At 46.7% G+C, this 23,995-nt stretch overlaps 4 non-coding genes across 4 annotated transcripts; all 4 read left to right on the top strand.

The window, feature by feature from the left end:
• Positions 1-8,993: 8,993 nt before the first annotated feature.
• TRNAN-GUU (transfer RNA asparagine (anticodon GUU)) lies at positions 8,994-9,067 on the top strand. Its single transcript has one exon. It is a non-coding gene; the product is annotated as a tRNA-Asn (tRNA).
• A 2,175-nt stretch (positions 9,068-11,242) lies between these two features.
• TRNAN-GUU (transfer RNA asparagine (anticodon GUU)) lies at positions 11,243-11,316 on the top strand. Its single transcript has one exon. It is a non-coding gene; the product is annotated as a tRNA-Asn (tRNA).
• Positions 11,317-13,491: 2,175 nt separating this feature from the next.
• Positions 13,492-13,565, top strand: TRNAN-GUU (transfer RNA asparagine (anticodon GUU)). Its single transcript has one exon. It is a non-coding gene; the product is annotated as a tRNA-Asn (tRNA).
• A 313-nt stretch (positions 13,566-13,878) lies between these two features.
• TRNAW-CCA (transfer RNA tryptophan (anticodon CCA)) lies at positions 13,879-13,950 on the top strand. Its single transcript has one exon. It is a non-coding gene; the product is annotated as a tRNA-Trp (tRNA).
• Positions 13,951-23,995: the final 10,045 nt, after the last annotated feature.

Here is a 23,995-nt window from a genome sequence, read left to right as displayed (position 1 = left end):
AATAAAAGAGTAACTATATATTCCGACAGTGCATATGTTACATCCACTGTCCACTCAGGGCTATCAAAATGGAGAAGAAGAGGGTTTAGGAGAGCTGATGGCACTCCAGTACAACATGCCCTCTTGTTGGCTGAACTAATTGAAGTAATAAACGACCCCCAAGAACTAGCCCTAGTAAAATGCACCGCACACACCAATGGAGAAGACTACGTCTCAAAAGGAAATGCAGCAGCAGACGCACATGCAAAATATGCTGCATATTTTGGTGAGATATGGAACCCCACAGACTCACAGAAAGGGAGAGGGAGGGGAATAGCTAGGGAGATGTTAATAAGAGAAGGGTACACCCATCTCCCAGCCACACAGATTATGGAACTACAAGCGGCTGCACCAATGGCCGAAAAAGAAGTATGGGTGAAAAGAGGATGCACAATGTCACCAACTGACGCACTATGGCGCCAGGGTGGCACTGGGAAAGTTGTAATACCGTTGGCACTGTTAAATACCGCCCTGAGCCAATTACATCACCCTGCCCATACAGGCAAGGAAATAATTGCAGCACGAATTAGAGAAGATTGGTTTTGTCCCGAGTTAACCTCTCATGTGTCAAATTTTATCAGTAATTGCCTCACATGTCAGCAGTTTACGGCCGGTCATACTTTAAAAGTGATAAGAGGTACTATACCCCGGCCAGAAGGACCTTTTCGGCACCTTCACATTGACTATGTTGATATGATCAACATATGTCAAGGTAATAGGTATATGATTGTAGTAGTATGCCCATTTTCTAGGTGGATTGAAGCAGGGCCCTGTTCACACCCTGATGCGTTTAGAGCAGCCAAATTCATAGTAAGGGAGGTCTTCCCCAGGTGGGGAGTGTGCGAGGTGTTAAGATCAGACAACGGCCCCCATTTCGCAAACGAAATGTTCCAGCATATCACATCCCTGCTGAACATTAAACACAAATTTGCATGTGCATACCACCCACAGGCTAATGGTGTATGTGAACGCCTGAATGGCTTATTGAAGGAGGCAATTGCTAAAATACAACAAACAACAAAGAAAAGTTGGTTGTATTGCCTTCCGTTAGCATTGTTTGAACTTAGAAACAGGCCAGGGTCCGACCACCACCTCACCCCTCATGAAGTGGTTACTGGACGCCAAATGCGCCTTCCCCTAACACCAACGTCAAGGGCATTCACCGACCACGAAAGTTCAGCGAATGTGTTAGGTGATGAAATGTATCAATATGTGTCTTCTTTGATTACTAGTGTCGTGTTTGTGTCTCAACAGCTCGAGCGCATACGGGGCGGGTCTACCAGCAACCAAGAAAAAGACGAAAATACAGAATTGGGAAAGGAGAACTTGTGCAAACTTGCCAAAGGTGACCACGTACTACTTCGCAATTTCAATAGGAAGTGGAACCAGAAGAGGTTCACTGGCCCCCATCTGGTAGAGGACGTATCAACAAGAGCAGTAAAACTAAAGGATAAACGTGCCTGGAACCACCTACATGACGTAAAGATCTACAAACTGCAGACCCGCCCCAGCGCCAACGACAGGTCCATTGGAAGAACAACAACCACATCCCCTACAGCGGAAGAAAGTTCCACCACAGACAACGACCCAATTGTTCCCTCGGAGACAATAACTGACGAAGAAGGGGGTGATCCCCATACTGCCCACCCCATGATCACTCGCTCAAAGAGTAAAAATACTTCCGCCATTTGAGCACAAACCCCCCCCCCATTGACTGCTAAGTACAGTTGTAACTAAAACTAAAGGACATGCTTGCACTAATACACATGTAAACACGTGAATGTTCTCTTTTTTCTCTCGCACATACAGGAACTGCGTAATATTGTATTGTTAAGAAAGCTAATTAACAAATTCAGTGTGCAGGTGTAGATGGTGCTGCCAGACGATAACTACCCAGAAGAATTGTCACACCAGTTCGTATACGAAATAAAGAGGCCAACATACTTAAAAAGGAGAAGGGTACGTGTCTACTACACAGCCTTCCTCCTGGCCATAGAATATCACATGCCCCACCTCCACCCATACTTGCCGGTCTTAAGAGACCCATCACTTAGAGTAGCGTGGGAGCAGCTCTTCGCCTGGGCACTGAATGACTACTTGATAGGGAGAGCTTAAAACTAACATTTAATAACGAGCACTTTTGAGAATTTTTAGGCGGGCAACTGTAACGTCGCAAGAATAAGCTGCCAGGACTGCAGCAAGGTAAGAGCAAAATGCCGGTGAAATTAGCATATGTAATAAAAATAATAGGGATTTTTATGATCACCGGATTCTTGGCTGCCTCTGTCTGGCAGTACAGCTATGCTATTGATTTTATTGCTGCACCCAAACTTAATATACCCCCGCCCTCTGCTGCAACAGGTGTTACGTCAGGTGGTAATAGTAACATTGCACCCAAGCAAAATAGAGTTAAACGCAGCACATACTCAGACAATAAAGGTATTGATAATTATGTACAAGATTCAGCACACGTCACAAACAACATATGGTACCAGCACATGACCCGCATTGGTAAGCAGACAACTGAGGACAGCTGTTACGTTTGCTCATTAATACCATACGCCATGAGCGCTTCACGAACATTTGTTGCCACAGAAATAGATGAAAAAACAGCACAGTGCATAATATATTTGGCCCTGTTCCAAACGAAAGGAAGATTTCAAGGAACAGTAGTGCACATGACATGGAAAACGCGAGACTCATACCCATATGAAAACAACTTCCTCAAGACCTATCTGAGTTATCACAAGACCAGTTTACATGCTGAAGCATTCAGGTACATAACAAGTGGCCCTGCAAAAGGAGAAACAAAGAAGGTAACACTGCAGTACCTACCATGTGATTGGTACGCCACTGAAGTTCCGGGTAAACAAGGATGCTGGGAAAGGCCGCTACTGACGATAACAGGAAAGGTGTATCTGGACAACAGCTGGGAGATAGGAGTAATTGGCAGCAACATGGTAACAAAAGAAACTATCTCAACCATCGAGACACACAATCATCGATGTTGGACGACGTGGATCAAGTACGTACCAATGCTCACGTGGGTAGAAGAGGATGAAGACCCAATAACAATATTACCATTGACTGCGCCCAAAGTATGCTACCAGCATAAAGGAGAGGTGGACGTAGGATATAACACCAATTGTGCAAGTGTGATGGAGTTACCTGAGGGGGGTGCGGGAACAGCAGTAATAATGGACCATTATTGGGCCTGTGGAGAAAAGGCATATCATACACTGCCTCCCCTGTGGAATGGTGTGTGCACAATGGTACACGTCAATGTACCATCACTAGTGGTACCTAAGAAGCATGTCAATGTGGCGAAATTTCCTAAAATGGATGAAGGGGATAAGAGACGAAAGAGATCTGCACCACTCCAGAAGGAGCAAGAGAACAAGACCAACAGCGAAGATACTGTCCTAAATAGGAGAAAACGACAAGGAGAGCCACTGACAGGAAATTACCTGTGGGGAAGGTCGGAAACGGAACTAACGTCAATACCGCCAGAACACAGACTATTCAGCAGAGCAGCAATGTTTTTCTCCTCAATAATACATCCGGGACTGCAGGCATACGCAAACGCAAAATGGCTCCAAATAACCAGATGGGAACTAATGATGACCATCAATTCAACAGTAAATGGGTTCAACGCAATTAAAGAGGAGCTGAGAGCTGTAAGGATGGTAGCATTACAGAACAGATATGTACTGGACCTTCTCACAGCAATGGAAGGAGGAGTTTGTGCAAAGATAGGACAATCTTGCTGCACGTTCATACCTGCCAACGATGCCGACAATGGTACACTGACAGAAGCAGTTTCACAATTGGCCCAGATGCACTCTAAAATGATGGACGAGAGTAACGGTGTAAACAAGGATAAGAGCTGGTTTTCACTATTATGGTCATGGATGCCATCTTGGCTGTCAGATGGACTGAAAATAATAGTGGGGTGTACTATTTTGGCTGGAGCTACTCTGATCATAATTAGATTTTGGAAAGCCCGGAAGGCACGCACGGCTGACGAGTTGCTGGAAATGGTGGGAATGCACCCCTTGATGCCAGCAGATGATGGTCAGCATACAGGGGTGATAATACAAGAGAGGGAGAAGCTGCGCACACAAATAATCACCAATCATCTAGATCCACCATCAGTGAAGATCGAGAACCCAAGGAACCCCAGGAGCTACATAGGAAGATGGGTATACTGTACTCCTGGAGGAACATGTGAATACATGTATTGGTCGTTTGAAGATCATGTAAACCATTATGGACATCTCGGAGGGATAACTAAGATATGGAGGGTAAGAGGAGATAACGAGAAGGATATGTTTGTGGTCGACAAGTCGACCAGAGGGGGGACTGAAGTGGGAGAATGGAAGACCAGACTCCCGTCCTTCACCTCTCGCGCTTGGCCTAGAGGGTCACGGCCCAGACACCCGCCGCGAGAAGAGTTTGTCCAGTTACCAGACGACCAGGTACCCTGGTACAGGAACATACGGATGTGTCCACCTGTTTGCCCAGCAGCCCACACTGGCCATGCCGACACCTGCGGCTCGGATCAGCTAGACTAAAAACCACACGTCGTTAGAGATGCCATGACGACCTAGACAACGGGAAGCACATCAGTACAAATATACACGCCTAACATTTCCACACCAATCTACACGAAGAACATACTCAGTGCTCTGACGTAGGTGACAGGCATACTCACGGACGTGCATCTTTATTATTTTTACATAGGCTTTCAGAATGCAGAAACGCAAGATGCATCATGAACTCATCTATAACGCCGCTTGCTCACGCTTCTCTTGAAACCCGTTACCACCATGAGAGGTATAATAGAAACACGATACTGGTCATGGAAATATATGCCACTATAACCTAAAGCACCCATGCCCGAAATGGATCACTTATACACCAGGCCAAGTAGGCCTCAGGCAAGAGTTCCCGTGGACATTAACAAAGCAAAAATCAGGTTGCTGATCCCGCAGAATGAGCCTGGTGGAGCAACCAGCCAAGGTCGCAATGTTGCAAACCCACATCCAAGAACAAATCATCAAAGGCACGATGTTGCAACCTCGCACTCCGCGTACCAACGTTAAAGTCATATCTACAAATTAAACCAGACACACAGTGGAAAAGCAATATTAATTGTGCAGAATTCTGCCTCAAACACGGTCCCGCCTCACGTGACCAAGCCGAACCTGACGAGATGCCAAAGCCCAGGAGGAGAAAGGCGTCTGGGTCCCTCGCTACGAGACATAGGCCGATACACTTGAAAGGCTCAATGGACATCTGCTACAGTGGGAGCGGTCAGCCTTCCACCTATGAATAAATCCTCACATTGTCTGCACGTACCCATATTGAAACATTGTTGCAAACACAGGTACACCGAGAGCTGGGAACAATGGTGGTCCCAGGCTGGGGAGCTCACGGATGCACCAATCAGAACATGGGGCTCTTATCTCAGACGTCAGTAACATTAGCCAATCCTCAGGGGTCTTCATGTAACAATTCTTATGTATCTAATTATAGGGACAACCCAGATATACCACCTGACTACACCTTGACCACTAATATCATTCTCTATATGTGTACTATACTAACCCTACCACTCGAGCAACCAATTAAGAGTGGCGATAGGTTTTTTGTTAACTTTCTGAAGTGACGCAAGTAGCGCGTCATATTACAGTAAAAAGGGCCTGCGAGCCCCACGATTGTGTGTGTGTCAGGACGAACGCGTACGCTCCTTGACCCATCCCTGCCGTTTGCATAATAAACAGCAGAAGTTGCCTTGCTCCTTGTGTGTGCCTCATACTCTGTCTCGATCCGAGATATACACGGGAGGAGTTGGGGCCTCCCTGCCCGGAGGTCTGCGGACGGCCCGGCCGACCCCGGCAGAATTTCCCCCCGACAATACATTATAGACAAGAGAGACATTGTCAGCGAGAGGGTTGCACAGCACCTTCCCCCATTTCCCTAAGTGCATTGCATGGGGCTCTGGGAGGCGTGCACATTTGTCTGAAACACAAAGAACCACTGGCAATAAAAGGCGTAGGACCCCAGTTCGCATTTCTTAGAATTTGAGGAGGCACTCAGAGTTGTCTCGGGCGTGACTGTACCTTTCATAGGAGATGTGCTAATCCCCAAACCCTCTTCCTTTGTCCCAGTAATCTGTCCTAGGGCCTCTAGCAAGTTGTTTTCTGAAACAAAGCTTACCTGAACATCCTGTAAAATTGGTAACTTTTCAGTAGCAGTACAGTGCAGTATATAGCATTCCTGTTGCGCACAGCATCTAGATCCAAAAATTGCTTACTCTACCCCAGAAATTAGAATTCACCCAGTCAAACAGAGGGATCTATAAAGATCATGGCAAGTAGTTAACATAAGCTACTTCCCCCAAGTTCTCTTGATGCACTCTGCTGCCCTCTTTTAACAGAAGAATGCAACTGCAGGTCTTGCTTCTCAGCAAGGTACCTACATATAGAAACCTTGGTGCACTCTTGCTAAATCTGCTGGAATGTGTCTTCTATTGTGCCCAAGGTGGTTGTGTATTTGGGGACTCAGGGAAGCAAGGGAGCAGTCTAATGCACTGCAGTGCTAAGAGAGGCATGCCTTTTTCAGAAAAAAGTTCAGGTTTTCTGCCAATCAGAAAAAAATAGCAATGCAATCAGGCCAAAGGCAGAACACACATGCCAGTGACTCTCTGTGGCGCAATCGGTTAGCGCGTTCGGCTGTTAACCGAAAGGTTGGTGGTTCAAGCCCACCCAGGGACGATGCATTTTGGCTCAAAAATTCAGCATGACCAACTATGAACTTCTGTTTACCTCTCGCAGGTCTCGTCTGCTGACGTCCAAAAAATCCAATAAACTGGAAGCAATTCTTCTCGCTTGCTTTAGTTTTTCAAAACTTGCCATTCAATTCATAAACATCAAGACTTCATGGGAAGGGTTTGGCTGCAGCGTGTAAAGATGCACAGAAGGAAGCTATCCTAGCCAGTCTACTTAAAGAAGCAATGAGGCTCTGCAGGTGCATGTACGTCTCCTACCTTTATTCTGTCATCAGACACACCAGGTGGACTGCCACTAGGACGTCGTGGCGCAATGGTAGGGCGTCTGACTCCAGATCAGAAGGTTGCGTGTTCAAATCACGTCGGGGGCATATTTGCTTTTCCCACTCTGAAATACAAAATTGCTCTTCAGTATCTCGTTATTTCAACCTGACTGCATCTTTGTGCTCTGGGACTAGTTGTTCTGGCGTTTCGAATGTAAGCTTTGCAGCAGGGAAGTATCATATTGACAGACACCCATGAAGGACATGGTCAACCTTTAAAGCAGGCCAATCTCTATGTTTTACTGGATGCAGCAGAAGTATTTCCTCTTTACCATCTCTTCAAGTGGGCCTGACTGATGTGCTGTTTTGTGCACGCTACGTGGGCTTTGTAAAGCATACCTCTGCCATTTGCATGGCCTCCTAGCGCTGTCAATATTTTCGTGTAATCGCTGAATGCTGCAGTGTCCTGGGAACTCTAGGTGTGACTAAAGGATATATGTTGGGGCCCCGAAAGGGGGTCGGCAGTCTAGTGGCAATGCCCATCACTTTGCAGTTTGGGTTTGTGAGTTCAGGTACCGGTCTGGTGTCGGAAACCTGTAAGCGCCCTCCCAATCAACTGTCGGTCCTGGATTGTGAGGATTTCCCCTTATACTGGTCTCAGTAGACACATTTCCATTTTACTTTTTCACTCTCGCATTGCCTATTTCTCTCTCTCTCATAGATACATTATAGACAAGAGAGACATTGTCAGCGAGAGGGCTTCACAGCACCTTCCCCCATTTCCCTAAGTGCATTGCAAGGGGCTCTGGGAGGCGTGCACATTTGTCTGAAACACAAAGATCCCCTAGCAATAAAAGGCGTAGGACCCCAGTTCGCATTTCTTAGAATTTGAGGAGGCACTCAGAGTTGTCTCGGGCGTGACTGTACCTTTCATAGGAGATGTGCTAATCCCCAAACCCTCTTCCTTTGTCCCAGTAATCTGTCCTAGGGCCTCTAGCAAGTTGTTTTCTGAAACAAAGCTTACCTGAACATCCTGTAAAATTGGTAACTTTTCAGTAGCAGTACAGTGCAGTATATAGCATTCCTGTTGCGCACAGCATCTAGATCCAAAAATTGCTTACTCTACCCCAGAAATTAGAATTCACCCAGTCAAACAGAGGGATCTATAAAGAGCATGGCAAGTAGTTAACATAAGCTACTTCCCCCAAGTTCTCTTGGTGCACTCTGCTGCCCTCTTTTAACAGAAGAATGCAACTGCAGGTCTTGCTTCTCAGCAAGGTACCTACATATAGAAACCTTGGTGCACTCTTGCTAAATCTGCTGGAATGTGTCTTCTATTGTGCCCAAGGTGGTTGTGTATTTGGGGACTCAGGGAAGCAAGGGAGCAGTCTAATGCACTGCAGTGCTACGAGAGGCATGCCTTTTTCAGAAAAAAGTTCAGGTTTTCTGCCAATCAGAAAAAAATAGCAATGCAATCAGGCCAAAGGCAGAACACACATGCCAGTGAGTCTCTGTGGCACAATTGGTTAGCGCGTTCGGCTGTTAACCGAAAAGACGCTGCTGTTTTTGGCACAAAGACACAGAGTGTTCCACTCAGTAAACCTGAGTCATTTCTCCCGTGTTCTCTGGGTTCAGCCTACTGTCCACTTTTAACACAAGTGCGCAACTGTGGCTTTCTCCTCATAGCAAGTTATGCCTACACAGAGGACATTTGGTGCACTGTTGATGGGCTCTGTCCTCTACTAAATCCCCTGTGTTTGTGGATTAGGGGAGGTAGGGAAGTGCTTGATACCCTGATTTGCTGTGGGAAATAGAGCTATTTTAGAAATATTTTCAGGTTGCCTGGGAAGCATAAGCAAACAGCACACCAATCAGGCCCCAGTGTAAGCACTGCATGAGTCTCTGTGGCGCAATCGGTTAGCGCGTTCGGCTGTTAACCGAAAGGTTGGTGGTTCAAGCCCACCCAGGGACGATGCATTTTGGCTCAAAAATTCAGCATGAACAACTATGAACTTCTGTTTACCTCTCGCAGGTCTCGTCTGCTGACGTCCAAAAAATCCAATAAACTGCAAGCAATTCTTCTCGCTTGCTTTAGTTTTTCAAAACTTGCCATTCAATTCATAAACATCAAGACTTCATGGGAAGGGTTTGGCTGCAGCGTGTACTGATGCACAGAAGGAAGCTATCCTAGCCAGTCTACTTAAAGAAGCAATGAGGCTCTGCAGGTGCATGTACGTCTCCTACCTTTATTCTGTCATCAGACACACCAGGTGGAGTACCGCATGGACCTCGTGGCGCAATGGTAGCTTGTCTGACTCCAGATCCGAAGGTTTCGTGTTCAAATCACGTCGGGGTCATATTTGCTTTTCCCACTCTGAAATATAAAATTGCTCTTCAGTATCTCGTTATTTCAACCTGACTGCATCTTTGTGCTCTGGGCCTAGTTGTTCTGGCGTTTCGAATGTAAACTTTGCAGCAGGGAAGTATCATATTGACAGACACCCATGAAGGACATGGTCAACCTTTAAAGCAGGCCAATCTCTATGTTTTACTGGATGCAGCAGAAGTATTTCCTCTTTACCATCTCTTCAAGTGGGCCTGACTGATGTGCTGTTTTGTGCACGCTACGTGGGCTTTGTAAAGCATACCTCTGCCATTTGCATGGTCTCCTAGCGCTGTCAATATTTTCGTGTAATCGCTGAATGCTGCACTGTCCCGGGAACTCTAGGTGTGACTAAAGGATATATGCTGGGGCCCCGAAAGGGGGTCGGCAGTCTAGTGGCAATGCCCATCACTTTGTAGTTTGGGTTTGTGAGTTCAGGTACCGGTCTGGTGTCAGAAAACTGTAAGCGCCCTCCCAATCAACTGTCGGTCCTGGATTGTGAGGATTTCCCCTTATACTGGTCTCAGTAGACACATTTCCATTTTACTTTTTCACTCTCACATTGCCTATTTCTCTCTCTCTCATAGATACATTATAGACAAGAGAGACATTGTCAGCGAGTGGGCTTCACAGCACCTTCCCCCCTTTCCCTAAGTGCATTGCATGGGGCTCTGGGAGGCGTGCACATTTGTCTGAAACACAAAGATCCACTGGCAATAAAAGGCGTAAGACCCCAGTACGCATTTCTTAGAATTTGAGGAGGCACTCAGAGTTGTCTCGGGCGTGACTGTACCTTTCATAGGAGATGTGCTAATCCCCAAACCCTCTTCCTTTGTCCCAGTAATCTGTCCTAGGGCCTCTAGCAAGTTGTTTTCTGAAACAAAGCTTACCTGAACATCCTGTAAAATTGGTAACTTTTCAGTAGCAGTACAGTGCAGTATATAGCATTCCTGTTGCGCACAGCATCTAGATCCAAAAATTGCTTACTCTACCCCAGAAATTAGAATTCACCCAGTCAAACAGAGGGATCTATAAAGATCATGGCAAGTAGTTAACATAAGCTACTTCCCCCAAGTTCTCTTGGTGCACTCTGCTGCCCTCTTTTAACAGAAGAATGCAACTGCAGGTCCTGCTTCTCAGCAAGGTACCTACATATAGAATCCTTGGTGCACTCTTGCTAAATCTGCTGGAATGTGTCTTCTATTGTGCCCAAGGTGGTTGTGTATTTGGGGACTCAGGGAAGCAAGGGAGCAGTCTAATGCACTGCAGTGCTAAGAGAGGCATGCCTTTTTCAGAAAAAAGTTCAGGTTTTCTGCCAATCAGAAAAAAATAGCAATGCAATCAGGCCAAAGGCAGAACACACATGCCAGTGAGTCTCTGTGGCGCAATTGGTTAGCGCGTTCGGCTGTTAACCGAAAAGACGCTGCTGTTTTTGGCACAAAGACACAGAGTGTTCCACTCAGTAAACCTGAGTCATTTCTCCCGTGTTCTCTGGGTTCAGCCTACTGTCCCCTTTTAACACAAGTGCGCAACTGTGGCTTTCTCCTCATAGCAAGTTATGCCTACACAGAGGGCATTTGGTGCACTGTTGATGGGCTCTGTCCTCTACTAAATCCCCTGTGTTTGTGGATTACGGGAGGTAGGGAAGTACTTGATACCCTGATTTGCTGTGGGAAATAGAGCTATTTTAGAAATATTTTCAGGTTGCCTGGGGAGCATAAGCAAACAGCACACCAATCAGGCCCCAGTGTAAGCACTGCATGAGTCTCTGTGGCGCAATCGGTTAGCGAGTTCGGCTGTTAACCGAAAGGTTGGTGGTTCAAGCCCACCCAGGGACGATGCATTTTGGCTCAAAAATTCAGCATGACCAACTATGAACTTCTGTTTACCTCTCGCAGGTCTCGTCTGCTGACGTCCAAAAAATCCAATAAACTGCAAGCAATTCTTCTCGCTTGCTTTAGTTTTTCAAAACTTGCCATTCAATTCATAAACATCAAGACTTCATGGGAAGGGTTTGGCTGCAGCGTGTACTGATGCACAGAAGGAAGCTATCCTAGCCAGTCTACTTAAAGAAGCAATGAGGCTCTGCAGGTGCATGTACGTCTCCTACCTTTATTCTGTCATCAGACACACCAGGTGGACTGCCACTAGGACCTCATGGCGCAATGGTAGGGCGTCTGACTCCAGATCAGAAGGTTGCGTGTTCAAATCACGTCGGGGGCATATTTGCTTTTCCCACTCTGAAATACAAAATTGCTCTTCAGTATCTCGTTATTTCAACCTGACTGCATCTTTGTGCTCTGGGCCTAGTTGTTCTGGCGTTTCGAATGTAAGCTTTGCAGCAGGGAAGTATCATATTGACAGACACCCATGAAGGACATGGTCAACCTTTAAAGCAGGCCAATCTCTATGTTTTACTGGATGCAGCAGAAGTATTTCCTCTTTACCATCTCTTCAAGTTGGCCTGACTGATGTGCTGTTTTGTGCACGCTACGTGGGCTTTGTAAAGCATACCTCTGCCATTTGCATGGCCTCCTAGCGCTGTCAATATTTTCGTGTATTCGCTGAATGCTGCACTGTCCTGGGAACTCTAGGTGTGACTAAAGGATATATGCTGGGTCCCCGAAAGGGGGTCGGCAGTCTAGTGGCAATGCCCATCACTTTGTAGTTTGGGTTTGTGAGTTCAGGTACCGGTCTGGTGTCAGAAAACTGTAAGCGCCCTCCCAATCAACTGTCGGTCCTGGATTGTGAGGATTTCCCCTTATACTGGTCTCAGTAGACACATTTCCATTTTACTTTTTCACTCTCGCATTGCCTATTTCTCTCTCTCTCATAGATACATTATAGACAAGAGAGACATTGTCAGCGAGAGGGTTGCACAGCACCTTCCCCCATTTCCCTAAGTGCATTGCATGGGGCTCTGGGAGGCGTGCGCATTTGTCTGAAACACAAAGATCCACTGGCAATAAAAGGCGTAGGACCCCAGTTCGCATTTCTTAGAATTTGAGGAGGCACTCAGAGTTGTCTCGGGCGTGACTGTACCTTTCATAGGAGATGTGCTAATCCCCAAACCCTCTTCCTTTGTCCCAGTAATCTGTCCTAGGGCCTCTAGCAAGTTGTTTTCTGAAACAAAGCTTACCTGAACATCCTGTAAAATTGGTAACTTTTCAGTAGCAGTACAGTGCAGTATATAGCATTCCTGTTGCGCACAGCATCTAGATCCAAAAATTGCTTACTCTACCCCAGAAATTAGAATTCACCCAGTCAAACAGAGGGATCTATAAAGATCATGGCAAGTAGTTAACATAAGCTACTTCCCCCAAGTTCTCTTGGTGCACTCTGCTGCCCTCTTTTAACAGAAGAATGCAACTGCAGGTCTTGCTTCTCAGCAAGGTACCTACATATAGAAACCTTGGTGCACTCTTGCTAAATCTGCTGGAATGTGTCTTCTATTGTGCCCAAGGTGGTTGTGTATTTGGGGACTCAGGGAAGCAAGGGAGCAGTCTAATGCACTGCAGTGCTAAGAGAGGCATGCCTTTTTCAGAAAAAAGTTCAGGTTTTCTGCCAATCAGAAAAAAATAGCAATGCAATCAGGCCAAAGGCAGAGCACACATGCCAGTGAGTCTCTGTGGCACAATTGGTTAGCGCGTTCGGCTGTTAACCGAAAAGACGCTGCTGTTTTTGGCACAAAGACACAGAGTGTTCCACTCAGTAAACCTGAGTCATTTCTCCCGTGTTCTCTGGGTTCAGCCTACTGTCCCCTTTTAACACAAGTGCGCAACTGTGGCTTTCTCCTCATAGCAAGTTATGCCTACACAGAGGACATTTGGTGCACTGTTGATGGGCTCTGTCCTCTACTAAATCCCCTGTGTTTGTGGATTAGGGGAGGTAGGGAAGTGCTTGATACCCTGATTTGCTGTGGGAAATAGAGCTATTTTAGAAATATTTTCAGGTTGCCTGGGAAGCATAAGCAAACAGCACACCAATCAGGCCCCAGTGAAAGCACTGCATGAGTCTCTGTGGCGCAATCGGTTAGCGCGTTCGGCTGTTAACCGAAAGGTTGGTGGTTCAAGCCCACCCAGGGACGATGCATTTTGGCTCAAAAATTCAGCATGACCAACTACGAACTTCTGTTTACCTCTCGCAGGTCTCGTCTGCTGACGTCCAAAAAATCCAATAAACTGTAAGCAATTCTTCTCGCTTGCTTTAGTTTTTCAAAACTTGCCATTCAATTCATAAACATCAAGACTTCATGGGAAGGGTTTGGCTGCAGCGTGCACTGATGCACAGAAGGAAGCTATCCTTGCCAGTCTACTTAAAGAAGCAATGAGGCTCTGCAGGTGCATGTACGTCTCCTACCTTTATTCTGTCATCAGACACACCAGGTGGACTGCCACTAGGACCTCGTGGCGCAATGGTAGGGCGTCTGACTCCAGATCAGAAGGTTGCGTGTTCAAATCACGTCGGGGGCATATTTGCTTTTCCCACTCTGAAATACAAAATTGCTCTTCAGTATCTCGTTATTTCAACCTGACTGCATCTTTGTGCTCTGGGCCTAGTTGTTCTGGCGTTTCGAATGTAAGCTTTGCAGCAGGGAAGTATCATATTGACAGACACCCATGAAGGACATGGTCAACCTTTAAAGCAGGCAAATCTCTATGTTTTACTGGATGCAGCAGAAGTATTTCCTCTTTACCATCTCTTCAAGTGGGCCTGACTGATGTGCTGTTTTGTGCACGCTACGTGGGCTTTGTAAAGCATACCTCTGCCATTTGCATGGCCTCCTAGCGCTGTCAATATTTTCGTGTAATCGCTGAATGCTGCACTGTCCTGGGAACTCTAGGTGTGACTAAAGGATATATGTTGGGGCCCCGAAAGGGGGTCGGCAGTCTAGTGGCAATGGGCATCACTTTGCAGTTTGGGTTTGTGAGTTCAGGTACCGGTCTGGTGTCGGAAACCTGTAAGCGCCCTCCCAATCAACTGTCGGTCCTGGATTGTGAGGATTTCCCCTTATACTGGTCTCAGTAGACACATTTCCATTTTACATTTTCACTCTCGCATTGCCTATTTCTCTCTCTCTCATAGATACTGAAGTGGGAGAATGGAAGACCAGACTCCCGTCCTTCACCTCTCGCGCTTGGCCTAGAGGGTCACGGCCCAGACACCCGCCGCGAGAAGAGTTTGTCCAGTTACCAGACGACCAGGTACCCTGGTACAGGAACATACGGATGTGTCCACCTGTTTGCCCAGCAGCCCGCACTGGCCATGCCGACACCTGCGGCTCGGATCAGCTAGACTAAAAACCACACGTCGTTAGAGATGCCATGACGACCTAGACAACGGGAAGCACATCAGTACAAATATACACGCCTAACATTTCCACACCAATCTACACGAAGAACATACTCAGTGCTCTGACGTAGGCGACAGGCATACTCACGGACGTGCATCTTTATTATTTTTACATAGGCTTTCAGAATGCAGAAACGCAAGATGCATCATGAACTCATCTATAACGCCGCTTGCTCACGCTTCTCTTGAAACCCGTTACCACCATGAGAGGTATAATAGAAACACGATACTGGTCATGGAAATATATGCCACTATAACCTAAAGCACCCATGCCCGAAATGGATCACTTATACACCAGGCCAAGTAGGCCTCAGGCAAGAGTTCCCGTGGACATTAACAAAGCAAAAGTCAGGTTGCTGATCCCGCAGAATGAGCCTGGTGGAGCAACCAGCCAAGGTCGCAATGTTGCAAACCCACATCCAAGAACAAATCATCAAAGGCACGATGTTGCAACCTCGCACTCCGCGTACCAACGTTAAAGTCATATCTACAAATTAAACCAGACACACAGTGGAAAAGCAATATTAATTGTGCAGAATTCTGCCTCAAACACGGTCCCGCCTCACGTGACCAAGCCGAACCTGACGAGATGCCAAAGCCCAGGAGGAGAAAGGCGTCTGGGTCCCTCGCTACGAGACATAGGCCGATACACTTGAAAGGCTCAATGGACATCTGCTACAGTGGGAGCGGTCAGCCTTCCACCTATGAATAAATCCTCACATTGTCTGCACGTACCCATATTGAAACATTGTTGCAAACACAGGTACACCGAGAGCTGGGAACAACGGTGGTCCCAGGCTGGGGAGCTCACGGATGCACCAATCAGAACATGGGGCTCTTATCTCAGACGTCAGTAACATTAGCCAATCCTCAGGGGTCTTCATGTAACAATTCTTATGTATCTAATTATAGGGACAACCCAGATATACCACCTGACTACACCTTGACCACTAATATCATTCTCTATATGTGTACTATACTAACCCTACCACTCGAGCAACCAATTAAGAGTGGCGATAGGTTTTTTGTTAACTTTCTGAAGTGACGCAAGTAGCGCGTCATATTACAGTAAAAAGGGCCTGCGAGCCCCACGATTGTGTGTGTGTCAGGACGAACGCGTACGCTCCTTGACCCATCCCTGCCGTTTGCATAATAAACAGCAGAAGTTGCCTTGCTCCTTGTGTGTGCCTCATACTCTGTCTCGATCCGAGATATACACGGGAGGAGTTGAGGCCTCCCTGCCCGGAGGTCTGCGGACGGCCCGGCCGACCCCGGCAGAATTTCCCCCCGACAAGTTGGAGGCACTGCTGAGATCTGTTTAAGATCGACTTTTATTTTTAACTTTTCCAGGCACTCCCGTTGCGAGGAGGCCCGGCGGCGCGGCCCCCTCTGCCGTTGCCCCCTTCTGAGGACTACAGGACCATCGCGGAGCTGCGAGAGGACCGGACAGCGCAATCCGGATATTGGCCCTCGGGAGCCGGTTGAGAAGTATCCCGCCCGCGGTCGGCGAGTGTCCAGACGTGGTCCAGACGAGGGGAGGTGGCGAGCCGCTTGGAGGGGTGCACGCAGTCGAGCGGCCCTGCATCGAGAGAACTTGGTGAGCATGACACGCACAACAAGCAATGCGAAATTGTGAGGGAGGGGGAGGAAGTAAATAAGGGAGGAGGGAGGTATTGTAAAACGGCGAAGATTTAACTGAGTGTTGATAATGGAATGAATGGTAGCGAAACGAGTGCGAGAGCAGGCGGCTAACGTTACGCGAAAGAGGGGGGGGGCGGGGCACGAAAACATCACGTGCAGCCGCTCGTAACAGTGAGCTAACGTTACGCGAAAGAGGGGGGTGGGGCACGAAAACATCACGTGCAGCTGCTCGTAAGACACTGATTGGCCTAAATCGCGACTACGTGTGAGGGTGGGTGTGTGGTTTCCTACGATTTGATATTTATTATTAAATAAGTAGATGAGGTTCCCTATTGTTCGAGCAAGAAACTCGATAGGTAGATGACGTTTCCCTGTGGGCGGTGGCTAGTTACGTAGTTGCCCAAAACGGAAGATAATTGGCTGGTTAAGCCCTCCTGTTGAGGGGCGTATCACACGCGAGGCGACGCAGCGTGCGCAGTCCGGTTATAGTATTGATGAGATTACCTTGTTCCAGGAGAGACAGGAAGACAGCTGTAGGGTTAGCGGGGTAGATTGCAAGTGTATTTTGAATTTAAAGAACATAACACGAATATACCAGTAGCTCGAAGAAATCGGTGACGTCACCAGTAGGGATTTAATAGGATATCGCGAGCACAAGGAACCTTAGGTTTGAGAGTGGTGGGGAAGAGAAGCATGATAAAGGAGCTGATACGGAGATAAACTATAAACCAGTGGATCGAAAGAAGAAGGGGAAAGGGGCGTGGATGGGCACGGAGAACGCCGGCCACGGCAAGTGTAAAAGGGGGAGGAGAACGGAGAAACAGGACGACTGTATAAGATCGTCGTAAGGGGTACGCAGCCGCAGGGGGCTGCGTGCGCTTCGGCCGCAGGGGGCCGTAGAGGAAGGAATATAATGTAACATCATATTTATTATTATTGCATAATTTGCCAAAGGATTGTCGTAAGTCCCCACACTTGCGGGGCGAGGTAAGCAATACGAGGTTGTATATTGTAAACTGCTAGTAAGGGGGAGGGTAAAAAGGGGAGTGGAACCATGTCATACGGGAGAGGGTCGGGAGGGTAGGGGAACACCCTCACTACCCCACTACAGCACATATGCACCACACTGCCACCACACAGGGAGAAGTTAATTAAGTACAGCATAGAGTGGACCCAGGGGACAGACAACAAAATGTTAACACCATGGCCGCCTAATGGTAGTTTCGATCCATATGCCCAACATTCACTACTGAACCATCTGCACAATACATACAAGGGGAAGAAGTTGGCAAACCATGTGGAGGTGTTTAACTTATGGAGGATGTTCCAGGGGTCTCGACCAGGACCAAATGGGATGTTCACTATGGGGGAGACACCGGAAGAAAAGGAGATTAAGAAAGAAGGAACGGGTGGGGAAAAGGAGTGCGAAAGCACAAAGAATACGGGGAACGAAAGACAGGGAGGAGAAAAGGTTGATAAATCAGACGACATAAAAAAGGAACCGAGCAATGAGATACCCATAACACCGGGAGTGAAGACAGAGGGAGGAGGGTTGTACCCTTTAAGAGAATTAGGAGAAATAGAAGGACAGTTAAGGGCGGCTGAAGGATACTCAAACCCGGCATACAGCCCTCCACCATATGTGGCTCATGGGAAGATACCAATGGGGGAAGGGAGGATTAGAGAAGAGCAGGCTGTAGAGATAGGAAACGATGAGTGGGTAGCTGCACAGATATTGTTGAAATTACGAGGTTCACTAACTGGAGAAGAAAGGGAGGCGGTAAGGAGAACAAACGAGGGTAGTGCCAGAGAGAGTGAAATGAGGGGAGAGGAGCTACTACGGCAGAAGGAAGAGATTTTGGAGGAAAGATTAGCAAAACTAAGGGATGAGCAGAATGAACTGATCAAACAACTTGAGAGGGAGGAAAGAGAGAGAGTGAGGAAAAGGAAAGAAGGTAAGGACGAATTGGAAAGATTAAGGGAACGAAGTGAGGAGCAAAGGAGAGAAGTTGAAAGGGTAAGAGCAGCAGCAGATAGGGTATCAAGAGTAGTGCTGAGAGAGAAGAAGAAGGAAGAAGAAGAAAAGGAAAAAGAAATGGAAATATGGAGGAGGAGGATAATATCTGAGACAGCTAAAAAATATGAAGAGGAGAAGGTAATAGAGAGTATAGTAGAAAGAGAAAGGGTGAAATGGGAAAGGAAGAGGGAGGATGAAAGGATATTGGAACAGATGAGCAACGAAGTAATGGAGGAATTAAAAAGGAAAAGGGAGGAAAATAGTAGGGAAATGGAGGAGAGAAGTGAAGAAGGAAGAGAAGGGAAGGGTAGGGAGAGTGAAAGATGGGGAGATGTATATAACAGTAGGGAGGTAGCAACGACATCAGCACTAGGGGGGACAGTTGGTAACAACGAAAGGGGAGAAAGAGACCTAATAGATTTGAAAACAGTAACTATAAAAGGAAAAAAGGCAGAGTGGGGGGTGCCATTTATAAATGATTTTTGCAGTGAGGAGGAAGAAGGAGTGGAGAAGGATGGAAGAAAGAGTGAAAGGGAAAGCTTAGATAAACTGTACCTCACTAGAACAAACATAGATTCGCCCTGGATAAGTAGAAGAGGGGAGGAGCTGGAGAGAAGTAAGGAGGAAACGAAAAGAATAGGGGAAAAACAAACCAATGAAAACACGCCACCCACATCCCCATCACGCCGCCCTCCCACGTCACTACCTACATGTTCAACCACCGCACGCTCTCTGCACAGAATAAAGCTCGCGCCCTTCATGAACGAACTTACACCTTATGCATGTCGACTTAGGGACCTCCCTAGTCGCAGGCAAGAAAGACAAATAAACATACCCATATTGAACACAGGAAATGATGAAAGAAGGGGAAAGGAAGAAGAGGGAGGTAGGGGCAGAGGTAGTAAGGAAGAATTTGAAGTAGTAAAAGAAATGGGGGAAGAGGAGGGGTGTGAAGACTCAATATCATGGAGCGTAAAGGGTGACACTAGACAGAATTTAATGCCACTGCTGGAGAGAGGAGGGGTTAGACCACAGTATGTACCTTGGAAACATACGGATAAGGAAAATATAAAATGTAGGCTCCCATCACTAAGTGGAGGTGCGGGTAAGTGGATATATGAAATGGAAAAACACACCGCAGGACAGAAACTAGCAGTAGGAGATGTGAAGGGCCTGTTAATATCAATATTAGGGGATAGAGCGGATGACATTTGGAAAGGAGCGGGATTCCATGGGGTAACAATAACAAACACATCGCATGATGGGGCACCATTTGCAAACTGCAGACATGCGCTATGGCAGGCACTAAGAGTGCAGTACCCAGACACATCAGACATAGGAGCCATTACTTCCCGTAAGATGGGTGAAAATGAGGATCCTGTTGATTATATCCAGGATATTCAAGAGAAGTGGCGCATGGAAACTAGAGAACAATGGGACAAAACACCAGCCATATTTTATCATATACTAGTACAAGGGCTCCCAGAAGGAGTTCAGAAACAGCTAAAGAAAGTAGTGGGAATGGAAGCAAAACCATGGCCAGAAATACAACTGACTATAGTACATCACTGCAGGACATGGCAAGGGAAAATGAAACAAAAGGAGGAGGACAGGAAAACAGAAGAGGCCAAATTAGTACAGAAAAAACTTACTAAATATACAATGGAAGGGGCACTAATAACTACGCCCACACCAATGGCCCAAAGCCCAACGCAAGTAGTAGCTGCACAAGATCCAGCCCAAATAGCGCCCCCACAAGGTGTAATACAGCAAGTGCCGCCTCTGCAATCACACACACCGAACATGGGAGGAGGGTACCCAATGCAAGGAACTGGGTATTATAGTTATAACAGAGGGAGAGGAGGGTTTATGAGAGGGAGAGGATATGGATATAATACCCAGCAACAGGCTGGGGGACTCAGAAATTACTACCCCACAGGGCAACCCGTATACCAGGACAACACAGGGAGCTTCCCATGGCAAAACAGGGAACCACCCGTGTGTTGGAGCTGCGGACTATTAGGACACATGTCACGTACATGTAGGGTCAGGCCAGGAACACCAGCATGGAATGAACAAGCACAACCTAGGACCTCACAAGAACAGCAGGGCATGCAACAACAGCAGATGTCACAACAAGGGAGTGACCAACAACAACAAACACGACAGCCACAAACCTATTCACTGCCACAACAACAAATAACACAGCAACTGACGACGCAACAACAACAAGTGGCGTTAATACAACCACCACCCCAAACTGAACGAACACAATTGGGTGGGGTGTCGGTGTTGGGACACAACCCTTACACAGGGAATGGCCAATCATTGTACCCCCAATAGGCCAGCCCACAGACGGCCTTGGTGTGTCCCATCCTGTCAGTAACACCTAATAGTGCAGAGGAGCCACGCATAGAGGTAACGATAGGTGACAAAAAATTATCATTTCTTGTTGACACCGGGGCAACCCGGTCTTGCATAAGGGAAGGTAAATTTAAGATGTCAGGCGAAGCCATGAACACCCAAGGATTTTCTGGGGCTAAAGGGTTGGTTCCATTTACTGATAACGTTCCCTTATCTATTGGAGATTATGATCTGTCAGTCCCACTTTTGTATTATAGTGCCTCGCCAGTAAACATACTGGGGAGAGACATAATGAGCAGGTTGAATATGACGATCTCCTTTACAGAGGATGGCATAATTTGCTCTACTCCAGGGATTAACATGCTCGCAGCACGACAGATTTTGCAAGCGTACTGTGGACAGACAGCGATTAGGGCGGAGCCACTGGATGGCGAGATATTCCAATATGGCACAGACATGGCATTTGCATGGATGCCAGGGATAGAAGGGAAAATATGGAGGAGGCCAGCAGCCTATCTATTCCGACCAGAAACACCAGCTAATGAACTGGAAGGGAAGGTGTTTGCAGTGGACATTGAGAACATTATTGCAACAGCTGATTATGTTGCTGTGCACGCCCAAGATAAAGAAGGGAGAGCCTGGAGTGCGGTGATAGCACTAGCAGAAGGATGTAGGCTGACCCAGGTGTCAGATGAAGAGCTGTTCTCAGAAGAAAAGGAAGAAAATGAAATGGTGTTCATGATGAGTGTAGAAATATGGCTAAGAGTGGCTCACAAACAAGTAGCACAGAAAATTGCAATGGCACTTGAGGCACCCGCAGGCACCCCAGTCCCATTTTTTAAGGAGGATATGTCAAAGGTGCCCAAATCATTATGGACTATTAGCCCTTATGACGTGGGATGCATAAAAAGCATAGGGGGTGTAAGGATAAAATTGAAAAAAGGTGCCATACTACCAAGAGTGAAACAGTACCCATTGTCAAAAGAGGCAGATGAGGGCATATATGAAACCATAACGGCCCTTATAAACAATGGCATATTGGTCCCCTCAGAATCACCATGTAACACAGCTGTGTACCCGGTGCGCAAGGCTAAAGGGGGGTCTTGGCGCTTCATACAGGACCTCAGACCCTTGAACAACATAGTAGAAGCAGAGTATCCAGTAACAGCAAACCCGGCCACAATATTGTGTGGCATTCCAGCAGAAGCATCACGATTTACAGTGATTGACCTTAAAAATGCTTTTTTCTCAATACCATTAGACCCAGACTCACAAGATTTGACAAGCTTCACTTACCGAAATACAAAGTGGAAACATACCAGATTACCACAGGGGTATTGTGAATCACCCTCAATTTTCAATAGAGTAATACAGATGGATTTGGGTAACGTTGAGGTAGAAAGCACAGTGTTACAGTATGTGGATGACATAATAATTTGCAGTACAAACGAAAGCAAATGTAGAGAGGACTCCTTAAAAATGTTGACAATATTGGCTGAAAAGGGGTACAAGGTAGACATGGAAAAGATACAATACTGTCAGGAACAGGTACTTTACATTGGCCAACTGATATCCCAACATGGAAGAAGGATTGCACCACAAAGAGCACAGGCCATCTCAAGCACTCCCGTGCCACAGACTGTGAGAGAACTGCAGCAATTTCTGGGGCTGTGCAACTACTGTAGAGCATGGGTATTTGATTATAGCTCATACATAGGACCCCTGCTTGAGGGTTTGAAGGAAGCAAATAAAGGGGAGAAAAAGTTGGGATGGACCATGGAAATGAGGGAGGCATTTGACGAATTAAAGGACGCGATATCAACTGCTCCAGTACTGGCATCCCCAGACTATGAGCGGCGCTTCTTTATATTTTCACATTGCGACTCAGCAGTGATGAAAGCAGTGTTGGCCCAAAAAACTAGCATGGGCTATAAACCAGTAGCATTTTACAGCGGTCACTTAGACCCTATAATGTTAGGCCACTTCTCTTGTGAACAAGGTCTTGCTGCAGCTGCTTTTGCAGTAGAAAAGGCATCAGCAATAACTATGGGGTGTCCAACTACACTATTTGTGGAACATGCATTATTTGCGATATTGAATAAACCTAAGTCCACACTAACAACACAGAGGGCATCAGGTTATGAGATTATTTTGTCTAAAGCTGAACTAGCAATTGTTAGATGTAGCACAGTTAACCCTGCAAGGTTCCTAGCAGAAGTAATTGAAGAGGGCGATTACGCCCACGACTGCACCCAAGTAACTGAAATGTACTCATGTACTAGGAAAGTTGAAGAAAACGCACTAGAGGGAGGTGAGCTTTTGTTTATTGATGGGTCATCAACTATTGATCAAGGAGATGGGATACGAAGGACTGGGGCAGCAGTAGTAAAAATGATGGAGGCGCCGGTGTGTGTGGCTATGAAGTGTGTACAATTACCACAGCATTACTCTGCTCAAGCCGCGGAACTCGTTGCACTAATATTGGCATTAAGGGAAAGTTTTAATAAAAGAGTAACTATATATTCCGACAGTGCATATGTTACATCCACTGTCCACTCAGGGCTATCAAAATGGAGAAGAAGAGGGTTTAGGAGAGCTGATGGCACTCCAGTACAACATGCCCTCTTGTTGGCTGAACTAATTGAAGTAATAAACGACCCCCAAGAACTAGCCCTAGTAAAATGCACCGCACACACCAATGGAGAAGACTACGTCTCAAAAGGAAATGCAGCAGCAGACGCACATGCGAAATATGCTGCATATTTTGGTGAGATATGGAACCCCACAGACTCACAGAAAGGGAGAGGGAGGGGAATAGCTAGGGAGATGTTAATAAGAGAAGGGTACACCCATCTCCCAGCCACACAGATTATGGAACTACAAGCGGCTGCACCAATGGCCGAAAAAGAAGTATGGGTGAAAAGAGGATGCACAATGTCACCAACTGACGCACTATGGCGCCAGGGTGGCACTGGGAAAGTTGTAATACCGTTGGCACTGTTAAATACCGCCCTGAGCCAATTACATCACCCTGCCCATACAGGCAAGGAAATAATTGCAGCACGAATTAGAGAAGATTGGTTTTGTCCCGAGTTAACCTCTCATGTGTCAAATTTTATCAGTAATTGCCTCACATGTCAACA

Source organism: Ambystoma mexicanum, chromosome 11, assembly GCF_040938575.1.
Source record: "Ambystoma mexicanum isolate Mex_15411 chromosome 11, UKY_AmexF1_1, whole genome shotgun sequence".
Lineage (NCBI taxonomy): Eukaryota > Metazoa > Chordata > Amphibia > Caudata > Ambystomatidae > Ambystoma > Ambystoma mexicanum.
The sequence above is the reverse complement of the archived record's forward strand: the minus strand, read 5'-3'. Positions and strand labels throughout refer to the sequence as shown.